The sequence below is a fragment of the Antrostomus carolinensis genome, unplaced genomic scaffold (assembly GCF_000700745.2).
Source record: "Antrostomus carolinensis isolate BGI_N321 unplaced genomic scaffold, ASM70074v2 scaffold12248, whole genome shotgun sequence".
NCBI lineage: Eukaryota > Metazoa > Chordata > Aves > Caprimulgiformes > Caprimulgidae > Antrostomus > Antrostomus carolinensis.
The window spans coordinates 8,803-19,910 of NW_010332364.1; positions in this window are offsets into that span (position 1 = coordinate 8,803).

Genomic DNA, 11,108 nt, shown 5'->3' on the forward strand with positions numbered 1-11,108 from the left:
ATGCCAACCTAAAAATGCTCAAATTTAGTAAACTAGGCAAAAGGCCAGGCAGCAAAATGGTAAAATCTGTGCTTGACAGTCAGGATTGAATCGTGCTCTGCTCCTTTGCAAGGATCTTCCTCTTGCTGGGTTCATGGATGTTGTTTCTGGAGGTCCCAAACTACTACCATAGCACTGCAACCTACTCCATCTTCACTCAAACTCTTCCACCCCTGCTTTTCACTATTCTGTAATCCATATTTACATATGTGGTCCAACCCTGTGAATAAATCTTTGATGGTCCCTTAACCCCAAGGGAGAAACTACCTGGATATACAACCAGTGTATCCCCTGGGAGAGAAACAGTCTTTTCCATGATTATAAGCCAGCCTGCATGATATGATTTTCACAGCAATTAATATATTTAATAAACTCATAGAATGACTTCCTGTCATAATGTTTAAAATTTCATTACGATCTGAAGAAAATACTCTGGACTAGAAAACAGGTTATTCTGAAGAAGGTAAGTTCGCAGCTTCCTCCCACTCTGCCCTCCTAACATTTTAATATATAAGTATTTTCTTCAAAAGTTAAATAGAATTGTAATCTGGTGCAGGGAATAAAAGTTATAAAGATAGAAATCTCTACCGACATTTACGTGGCAAGTTAAAAAAAGTAACAATTTTTTCATGCTTGGGGGTATTTTTCCCTCAGAAGTCACTTTTTAATCTGATTTAAATCCAATTAAGTCTGAACATCTAAAATGAAGAGCAAGTCTTTGAATTTATGTATAACTGATTTAACTAATCACTATCTTACTGTAGAGCTACTAAGGAAACAAACTATGAAAAATAAATGTGAAATTAGATCCAAATCACAGGCAGCCTTGATTTTGTTTTCAAAATAAATAAATAATCATTCTGCACAAAGCACGGGCCTCTGTTTGCTACCGGCAATCGGAGCTGCAGTTATTAGATTGAAATCTAATGGTGAAAAATTATTTTCTGGTTCAAAAAAGACACTGCAGTTTTTCCTTTCACATTTAGGACAGCCAGTACTTGTTTTCTTTGATAAAACCTCCTCCAGACAGACTGAGGACACCGCACCAGCTGGAGAAGCCCCAGCACTTCAACAGCTTTACCCCATTTTTGCTGGCCACGCATTTAGCACTTGGATTCTTCAATTTCTTACACCAACTTTAACCAAGTGTGCTGAGACCTTGCTGGCTGGTCGCTCCCCTGGCCACTTGCCAGGGACCCAGCCATGATGCCAGCCTGGGAGGTGTCCCACCATCTCTTGTACTCTCCTTGCCTCCCAGAGGAGGGGATGGGCATGAAACCCCTCTGGATAGACAGCTCTGACACCATGGTCATCTACGTGACCCACACACCAACATCACCCAATGCCCGAGCAATACAACTCATCGCTGAGCTGCCTCCTGAAGAGGCTGCAAGCGCTGCAGAGGAGGTTCATTAGGGAGGGGAGTTTGAAGGACAGGTAGGAAGCACTACCCTTTCATCTTCCCCTTGCTCTGTTAGATTCTGCTCTTCCTCGTTTGCCAGCACTGACACTGAATGCTAATCAGATCGGGCTTTAGCCAGCCTCAGGCTGCTGTTTCCAGGTAATTAAGTCCAGGTGTCCCACACTTTACTCTGACTTCCTTGTACATCAAGCAACTTGGTAATTCAGGGATATTTCAGAAGCACATCTGAGACCTGGCAATCTCAGTTCCTGCCACATCTTATCTCCAAGTTGAAGAAAGAGTGCATTACTGTCATCACAACTGTAGCAAGCTGCGTGTTATAGACTATCATAATTGTATAACTACAGGATAATGGAACAACTTTTAGAGCTCTCTGCCATAAAACACCTTCCATTAATGTCGCTGTCTGCTTTATATGTGGAAATCACTATCTCATCAGTGAGATGCCACTGGAATGCTGCCAGACACCGTGTGCCTCAGTGCCTGATAAAGCAGCTTTCTCACCACGGATCACAAGCTCCATAGCTGCAGGCAGAGCTCCTCCCAAACCGGTTAGTACAAATTAACATCTGCATCCAGCCTCCTCCAAGAGATCTCACTGACATTTTTCCTTCCCCTCTCACAGGGATGCTCCTGTACGTTGGAACTGGGCTCCCAGAGACTGCATCTGGAAAAGCACTATGCACAAGCAGCTCATTTCTGAAAGACCTATTGGCTGTCTGTCATAGCTCATATCCACCTGCAAACGCTGCTTGTAACAGCTCAGAAACCCTGCCCAGGCAATAAGAATCAATATGACAAACCCAAAATGACAGCTCTTGACTCATTACCTCATTCCTTTCCACGAAATACTTTTTTTTTTTCTCCTCCTCTTTTGAACTATGTAACAGATTACAAAGCTTTCAGAGGGCAAAAAGGGGGAAATCTCACATAGGTCCCTTGGAGATATGTCTTGGATGTACATACAAGGAAAGAAGTTTAGATTATTTCTTAAACCTCAGCACAATTCTGTGTATCCAGCCCGGTGCTGAGACAACAGGCAGCAGTCAGCTTGTGCTGTGATTTGCCAGTGATTTTTCTCAAGGTTTAAAGGAAAGGATTACTCTGCTAGAGGTCACCTTAATTTTTTTTTATGATACTTGTTTTTGATAATAAAAAAATTACCACAGGTTAAAAACCAAACAAACAAAAAAAACACTTCAAGGATTTTTTTAATCCACTTGAAGATTCTCCCATTCAGTCCACAACCTATAAACGTTCCAATTTCTCATCTTGTTTGCAATCCCTACCTAATAACCCTTGGCACTGAAGAGGATTAAGCAACAGGATGATTTTTACAAATCATATCTTACTTGCCAAGCACTAACTGAATGCCATTAAAGGTTCAGGCATTTGAGTTGGAATTGCAGGTATTTCTCTTCCTCCGAAAACAGCTCTGAGGAGCCCACAGGCAACAGCAGAAATGCAAGAGGCTGATATGCAAACAAACCTCAGGTTAGCTCCCAAAGTTTGTTGGAGCTGTTTTTCAGTCCTGGACCTCTCCATCACAGGAATCAGCCAGCCATATAAAATTGGATTCCTAAATTGCCATGGTGCACTGTAAGCTGCTCCAGTATTGCCGTTTTACCCCATATCTTTAAGGATGTTATACTCCAGTTAGCCCAGGTGTCAAGAGGGAACAGGTTTCTGTCCTTCTTTCCTTTCAGATTGATGTATCAGGAGATTTATTTTTCCTGGGTAATTTTTTCCTCTAAATATTGACAGCCAGGAAAATTGAAAGAAAAACATATCATCGAGAGATTTGAACCATTTCCTCTCCTTTCTGGAAAAAGGTGAGTTAGTTAAAAGCTAATAAAAAGAGATGTATTTGTGGGAGAACAAAATTAGCTATGATATATTTTAAAGCACTTCTGATATATTTATTAAAAGTCAAGATGTGCTTCAAAAGAAATCCCAGTGCACTTTCAAAAAATTGCATGTCTTAAAAAAGATGCACTTAAGAATTGAATCAACACTTTTTTTTTTGTTTTTAATTGTATTCAGATTTATCAGTGTGGTACCAGCAGTAGGGAGGGTTTTACTGCAGCATTCTAATTAGCACAACCAGATCTTCTATAAACTCGAGCACTCCAAATTTACAACAATAGGGAGAGATGGGTTTATGCACAAAGCATTTTTACAGTATTTATTATGGAACAGTTTTCTCCTCTCCTGCCTATACTGCAGTCAGTGTGAGAAATGCAAAGAAAGGAAAAATAGGATGGACATTGCTGATGGCAATGTACCTTACTGATGAGGTGGCATTCATTATCTTCCCCTGTAAAACTGGATTTAGGTATGTCACCATTTTAAATATAGCAGAAGCAGTCAATTAAGTTCTATTTCCCACTTATAAGCCAATAAAGAGAATAAAGAAAGTCAATGGTGAGGGGGAGGAGGGGTGGGAGAGTGAGGCAGGGAAGGAGAAAGGCACAATTTAGGAATTGCTCGAGCCTGCATTTGATTAAGAAAAACAAGGTATGGCAATTCATACACACACAAACACATTCCTATTATTCAAGGCTCAGCAAATCTCCCAGAGGACAGTTTAATGGCCACTATCTACCCTGCCCAGATGAAGTCCCGTTTCTTAATCCCCAGTCCTCCTGAACTTTAATCCACTGCTATTTAAATTTGTCATAAAATCTTTTATTTGCCTTGCCATGTTATTACCTAATCAGTAAGTATATTATGTCCTAATAACTTGTATGTGTTCACTTTGGTAGGTGAGTAGAGGATAGGTTACTGTGCCTTCCTGAGCTCGCTCTAAATAAAGCCACCGTATTTAAAAACTAGAGAAGAAATGGTACAGCAAGATCAAAAGACCCTTGTCCTCAATCTAGATTGGTATAATGAAAAGACATCATTTCTTCTTCTGCAAAAACAATTTTTTTTCCTCTTCTCCCCACTATTTACTCAGTGCCACATTAACCCTTTCAATGCCTGTACCAGACAGAACAAGCTATTTCCTTCTTGGACCCGGGAGCTACACCTGGGGATGCCTTGTGAGAGCTTCACAGGCTGTAGTGGAGAGGAAAGCTGGGTGGTCCCAGTGCTGGTGGTCCCAGTTCTCCAGCTACCAAACCACCACCCCTCATCAGACCACACTGCTCCCCAGACCATACACAGCCCCCAGGAACATGCATTGGGATAACACCATGCAACAAGTCATCTCAACAGGCTGGATCAGCAGCCAGCAAGCTTGGGAGTCTAATCTGCAAAAGAGGCATTGATCAAAAGCTGAATTAAATTGACAGTGAAAAACTTATTAGTGATCCCATGGCCACTGCAATTTGGGTGCATAACTCATGGTAGGTGCACGTCACTGACTTGTAAAAAGTCTGTTTTCTTAGAAGAACAACAGCTTGAGTGAAAACAACCTCATGAAGAGATAATGGTCTCCCTTCCTCCAGCCTGAACTAAGCAGCTATTAAAATCTATCAGAATACAAGAGGCAAAACATTTACTGCATGTTTATTTAAACATGCTACACAGTCACCTTGAATTATAATATCACTCCTGCTTCTAGCTGCATTTTTAACCTAGAATTTTCTTTTCTTCAAGCCAAGAGACTAAATTAGCCACGGAAACAATACTGAACCTAATACTTCACTATGTTCAACAGCTGCTAAAAATCCTGTGACCTCTTGAGTTCTGCTAAAATAGAACATATTTTGTATTTTGCTAAATTAACTGTATGTATTGAAAGTAAACAGCAAAAAACCCAGAGCTCTGACTTTGTCTGGTATTAGGAGAACTGTGAACTTTTGATTTGGAGTTTTGTGACAGAGGCAGAAGTTATAAATATCAGCAAGTGTTCTGCAGTGCTTCACTGATGTTCACCCAGTGCAATTTGTTTACTGCTTCAAGATATTAGACAGTCACATATTTCACTTTCCCTGCTAGTAGCCAATTTGCAAGAAAGCAAGTAATATAAAAATCACTATTTACTCTGTAACAAGCAGTACAGTACATTATCACTCAACATTGATGTTGTTAGAGGATAACAAATCAATAATCAGTTCTTATTCAGTAACTTTGCAAACCATCTGCTTCTATCATCGCAAAGCATGCTCTGCTGCAGCAAAGCCTTCACTGCCACACTAACAAACAATTTCCTTTATAAAGTCTAAGACTATGTCATAACAAAAGCTTTCTAATTGTCTTACCATTTAAATAAGTGAAATGGTAAGGTTATACAGAAATTCTGCAGAAAGAGATAAACTGTAGCCCCCTGTGACAGTTCACCCTCGTCAGAAAATATGTTGTTTACCTTTCAAACTCAGAGTTTGTGATTACATGATATATTACGTTATTAGCTTCTACATGGCAATTTTATCATTACCATTTATCATCGGATCGGAGCGGGCCCAAGACATGGAGCTGAGAGCACTGAGCACTCACCTTGCTCCAAGGAGCTCCCTCTCTGCTCAGCTGACCTTTGTGCCTCAATTCAGGCACCCAGGATTCCTTGTAGAGGCCCTCAATGGTATCTGCTGCTCTTCACTAATCATCTAGGGACCTCAGCACTCATTTTATGATACTGTTTCATTAAATATCTAACATCTGAGAACAATGTGGGAACAACTATCCAGTCACTGTAAAGTTTCAGGCATCCCATAGAATATTTAGGAAATGTTCTACCAGGGATGAATGTAGGGATGTGGGAGAACTGCAACCAGAACTTAATTTGCACGTTTACAAATCTTCAAGCCTCCAGTAATCACTTTTAAGCTGCCAATAGAGTCATTTGGTTTCCTCAGCAAGTTGACTGCTCAATAGAAAGAAATGAGCAGTGTAGAGACTCGGGATCCCAGTCCTGCTCTATTTTACTCCCAGCCCTTTGCTTCAACAATAAATCTTACCTTTAACAGCTCCAGCCAGGCAGCTAGGAAATGCCATGCTGCTGGCTGGCTGCTCTGCCTTCCTGTCCCCACGCTCCAACACCAGCCCCACTCTCACCGCACTCATCCCAGGCAACCAAATCACAGACTCCATTAATCTTATAAAGGGGAAAAAACTCTGTTAATTTACTTTCTGTAAATAATTTCTGCCCACACATCTAAATTAAATCACAGCCACACCTTGCTCCAGCCTCCTGCTCCCACCACGTATGGAGCAGCCATGGAGGAGCAGAGGACATCCACAAGTCATGCCCACCACCAGCACATCTTCCCCGACATGAGGAAGCCACAGCTCCAAGACCCATGCTCCTGCTCTTGGACCTTCTCCCAGTGGACAGGGTCAGTGGCCACTTGTCACAACCCAGCCACCAGATGATGGCAGGATTTATTTTTAAATAAAAGCACAGCATAGAAGACTGGAGCATCTTCAAACCTCGAGTGCCCACATTCTAAAGACAAAGAAAATGTAATAATCTTTTAGTGTATTGACTCCTTTGAACTACTTTTTTGGTTTCCTTGGCTTAGGGATTCTTTCCTATAAATCACTTCCACATTTAGTGTCACCAGCTCTCATGAATTCATCTATCTTTGCTAAAAGCATCATTGCCTGTGTTTATTATATTGCCTGGCTCTTCAAATTGCGTGTTTCTTTTGCACACTGCTCTTGTAATTTAAACAGCCCAATGACATCATATTTCCAACATTAAGTAATATCAGTTTAGGTTGCTTGATTTCAGCTCCACCTTTCCCTCATGCAGAAAGTCAAAAGAATGTTTGTGACCTAGAACAGTCAGTGAAGTCCCATGACATGTTGGTTAATGGCTTTCTGGTTTGTGAGTTGTTACTTCTTTGCATCTGGCGCTAGCCTGAGCTAATAAGTTATTTTTTCTATAGGCAGTACTCTCACATCATAAAAAAAACCCAGAAATCTCATTCTGAGATCTGACATTATGCTTTACCTTCCTTTTGGTTCTTTCCCTTCCATTTGCAAGCTTTGAAATAATGATTTCTTTTGCCTTGATTACTGACCATCACCCTACACACAGAGAAAATTCTGTTAAGCAGGATCTTCTTTACTAGTCTATCTCTGCAATTCTTTTGTCCACCTCTGAACTATCTTCATTCAAGTTCCCAACCCTCATCTTATTTTTAAGCTATCACAAATCATTTAACTATTTTAAATTAAGATTTTATCATCTCACAAGCCAATCACACATCATGACATTTTAAATTTTATGTTTTGCTGATCAATTTATTTCATTTTGATTGCACTTGTTGAAAGATACTTTTTGGATAGGATGTATTTTCTGCATTGAAAATGTTTCTGCATGCACATTTATGATATGCCATGGTGCATGGTATACTACACCAGGATTTACTGGCATGGTGCTAGATGACTAATTTTTCCGCATTAAAGCTAGTACTATGAATTTGGCACTGCTACTATATTATTGAATTCCCGTTATGAACTAAAACTGCTAAATGTATACACTTGTATTTGTCTGCTCAGTGACAAAGACATAATGGCCTTTCTGGGGTTTTGGGGGGAAGGTCTTCCTTCCTTTTTTTTCTGCTTACACTTAGGCACAAGAGTTGGCCACCTTTTGGCATAAATTCAGAGTAAAAACACTGAAAGGAAAGCTGGTCTGCACAAGTACCACATTTCACCTCCTTCACAGGACTCATAGACCCATCTCCAGCACCAGCTGCCTCCCAAAAGCTCTCAAACTCCCATAGAGAGAGTTACACATCTCTAGCCCATTTTTTTCAATGAGGGCTTGGATGCACATTCAGTCTTGGCATATTGAGCTTGGACTGTACCAGAAACTTCAATCTTCTAGACCACCACCTGGACTGTGGCTCCTCCTGAAGTTGCCCAAACACCACCTGCCTTGGAGGGCAGCTGGGCTCATGGCCCCCCACCTCAGCTGGCCCCCAAAGCCCAGGGCTCTCCACAGCCACAGGGAAAGGCACATCCCATACATACATTTCACTACAGAAATTTTAGCTACTTGGACATCTGCCTTTCTAGTGGCCTCTGAGGTCCAGGGCAGGCTGGAGTCTTACCAACAGTAATAATACAAGTTCAGCACTGAAACCCCTGGATTACTGGAAAATGTACATTTTAAAACCCACATATTTTTCTAAAGCTTAACTCTTAATTTTAGCACAGCCAGGGTATAATTTTTGAACATGTGGGACTGACATTTCTCATTGCTATCCTTATAGTGGATCAACTCACCTGAAATAGATGGCATACATTTATTTTCACTTGAAATAGTATTACTTACAAGCTTGCTCTGTAAATAATATCTCAAACACTGACAAGTGACACAGAACGAGATGGCTACTCAGAGGTGAAAAGGTCATTAAGGATAATTTCTTTTTTCCCCAATTGTAGAGGATATATATGTGCACACCATAATCCCATATAGCTACAATGCTTTAATTCAGAAAGAGAAATAGCTTTGAACTTTGCCACTGAGCAGTACTTATAACAATGAAAACCTTCAACTGAACGCCTTTGACCTTCGCAAACATACAGAACTGTGGCCAACATTCGTGATTTACACCATCCTGTATTTACACATCCAGTTGATGTGAGCCTGCCATCAATTACAGGCTCGCCTATCCTCCCTTCTATAGGTCTATCAACTTGGCTTCAGATACAGCCATCTTCTTGGTTTATCAAACGCATTTTCAGATACTGCTGAAGCAGTTCTGTGAACTCCCAAGAAGAAAGGACATGGAACAGACCACGCTCAGGGACAGTCTGGAGTTATTCTTTCAAATGGCAGAGATACAGTAAAAGCCTCCATGAGAATTTTGCATAATATTCAGGTAAGAAAAGAAGAACTGAATATGAAGCTTTCAGACATCCCAGGCTGGAATACTTTTTTTGTTTGGGTTTGTTTTGTTTTCTTTCTTTTTGTTTGTTTGTTTTTAAATCTATAGCACCACCAGTCTTCCTTCCACCAGTGTAAATTTCAGTGAGCATTAAAGATCTGCCTTAAGAGGAACAGTAGCTTGTTGGCAGGTACATATTTCTGATGGCAGGATATGTTCCACAAATGATTATGCCTTGTCACAATACTCACTTAAAATTTTACATCGAACTGTATCATGGGGCTCTTTTAAAACCCCCTCATTAATGATGATCATGTAAGTACCATTAGATGTGAGACATTCCCATATTGCTCGTAGGAGTTGTGATTTAATTCTATTACAATCTACTCCACCGTTTGTGTAATCACTCCTGACACTTTACCTTTTGTTTTGTAAAACATTATTGTCTGCCACAGAAAAAAACAAACAACAAAGCAAACACAGATGATATTTCGCAATCTGATTGGAAAGGTGCTATTAATTAATTGTGTGTACACAGTTATACCTGAAAACTCACTGACAGCTCTTGGGGGAAGATATATTACTGGAAGATAGTTGTTATTTAGGTCTCTGAGGCAACACAGAGACACTAATAAGTCTCCCACATATTCCTGTGAATTAGGCAGCATTTGTGGGGAATACTTTGGATCTTCTTCAGCCTTTAATAGTGACTAGTGTGGCTCAGTGCGGTCCATGACTCTAGGAGCCACTTTAAAGGAACACTTGCACCTGCTTTATCTCAGCAGGTGCCTTTGTAAAAATATAGGCAGCAGAACTGAGAAGTCATTTCCAACAAAATCCAGTGTTGTGGTTTAGTACCTAGGCTGAGCTTTGGGCCAAAAGGAGGAGGCAAAGACATTTTAGCAGAGCTAGAATTTTCATTTTCTGTTTCTCACTCATTTATTTTTTTGTCATCAGAAGTGTTGCATGCAGAGAAAATATTCCTTTGCAGGATAAATGAGTAGGAACAGCTACCAAATTCCAACTGCCTCTAATGAGAGTTGTGACCAAGTCCCTTAACTGGCAACAAATTTCCTTTCTCTTAAGTTATATTGGTAGTCCTCCTCACGTTAATACCATCGTTCTTATCTTCTGAGCAGAGAGAAGGTCTATATCTCACAAAGAGGAGATTTTTCAGAAATTATTATAATAAATTTGGGTTGGTTGGTTTTTGTTTGGGTTTTTTTTGCCAGCATTTTCACTGTAGTGCCCATAGGTTTATAGGGAATTTCATAAGAAAGAGGTTTTGAAAGCTCTTACCTTGGTGACAGAGGAACATAGTGAATTAAACTGTCCTCCTCAACGTGTTCTCTGTGCTGGAGCTGTGGCTTCTGAGTACTTTGAAGGTAAATGTGATGTGACTAGTGATCAAACTGCTTCATAAAGAAAAGTTCATCACACTCGGGGTAACTGCTTAAAATGCAACATAAACAAACAGGTCTGTGTCAATATTTTGACTCTGTGTAAACAATTCACGCTGTATCATTCTGAAGATAATGACACATAATGCTGTATAAAATGCTCCAAAAGGGTTTTACTGAATTAATCTGTGTTTGAGTTCTGGAAGAAAACTGGTCCACGCAGTGGAAAAATGTGAACTTCTGTGCTCCTGTTGAATATGATCCAGAAAGCATCCTGGGAAAGGGCTTCACTACTACAAGGTAAATGGAATAAGAATGATTTTCACACCCTGCACTGTCTTCAATCCCATTCACAGAGCTTCAAAAATTAGTGTGTATGACAGACTGGAATATATTATTTTGTCCTAGTAAATGTAAACGAAGTATTTCTTACAACTCTGATGCTACATCTCCAGG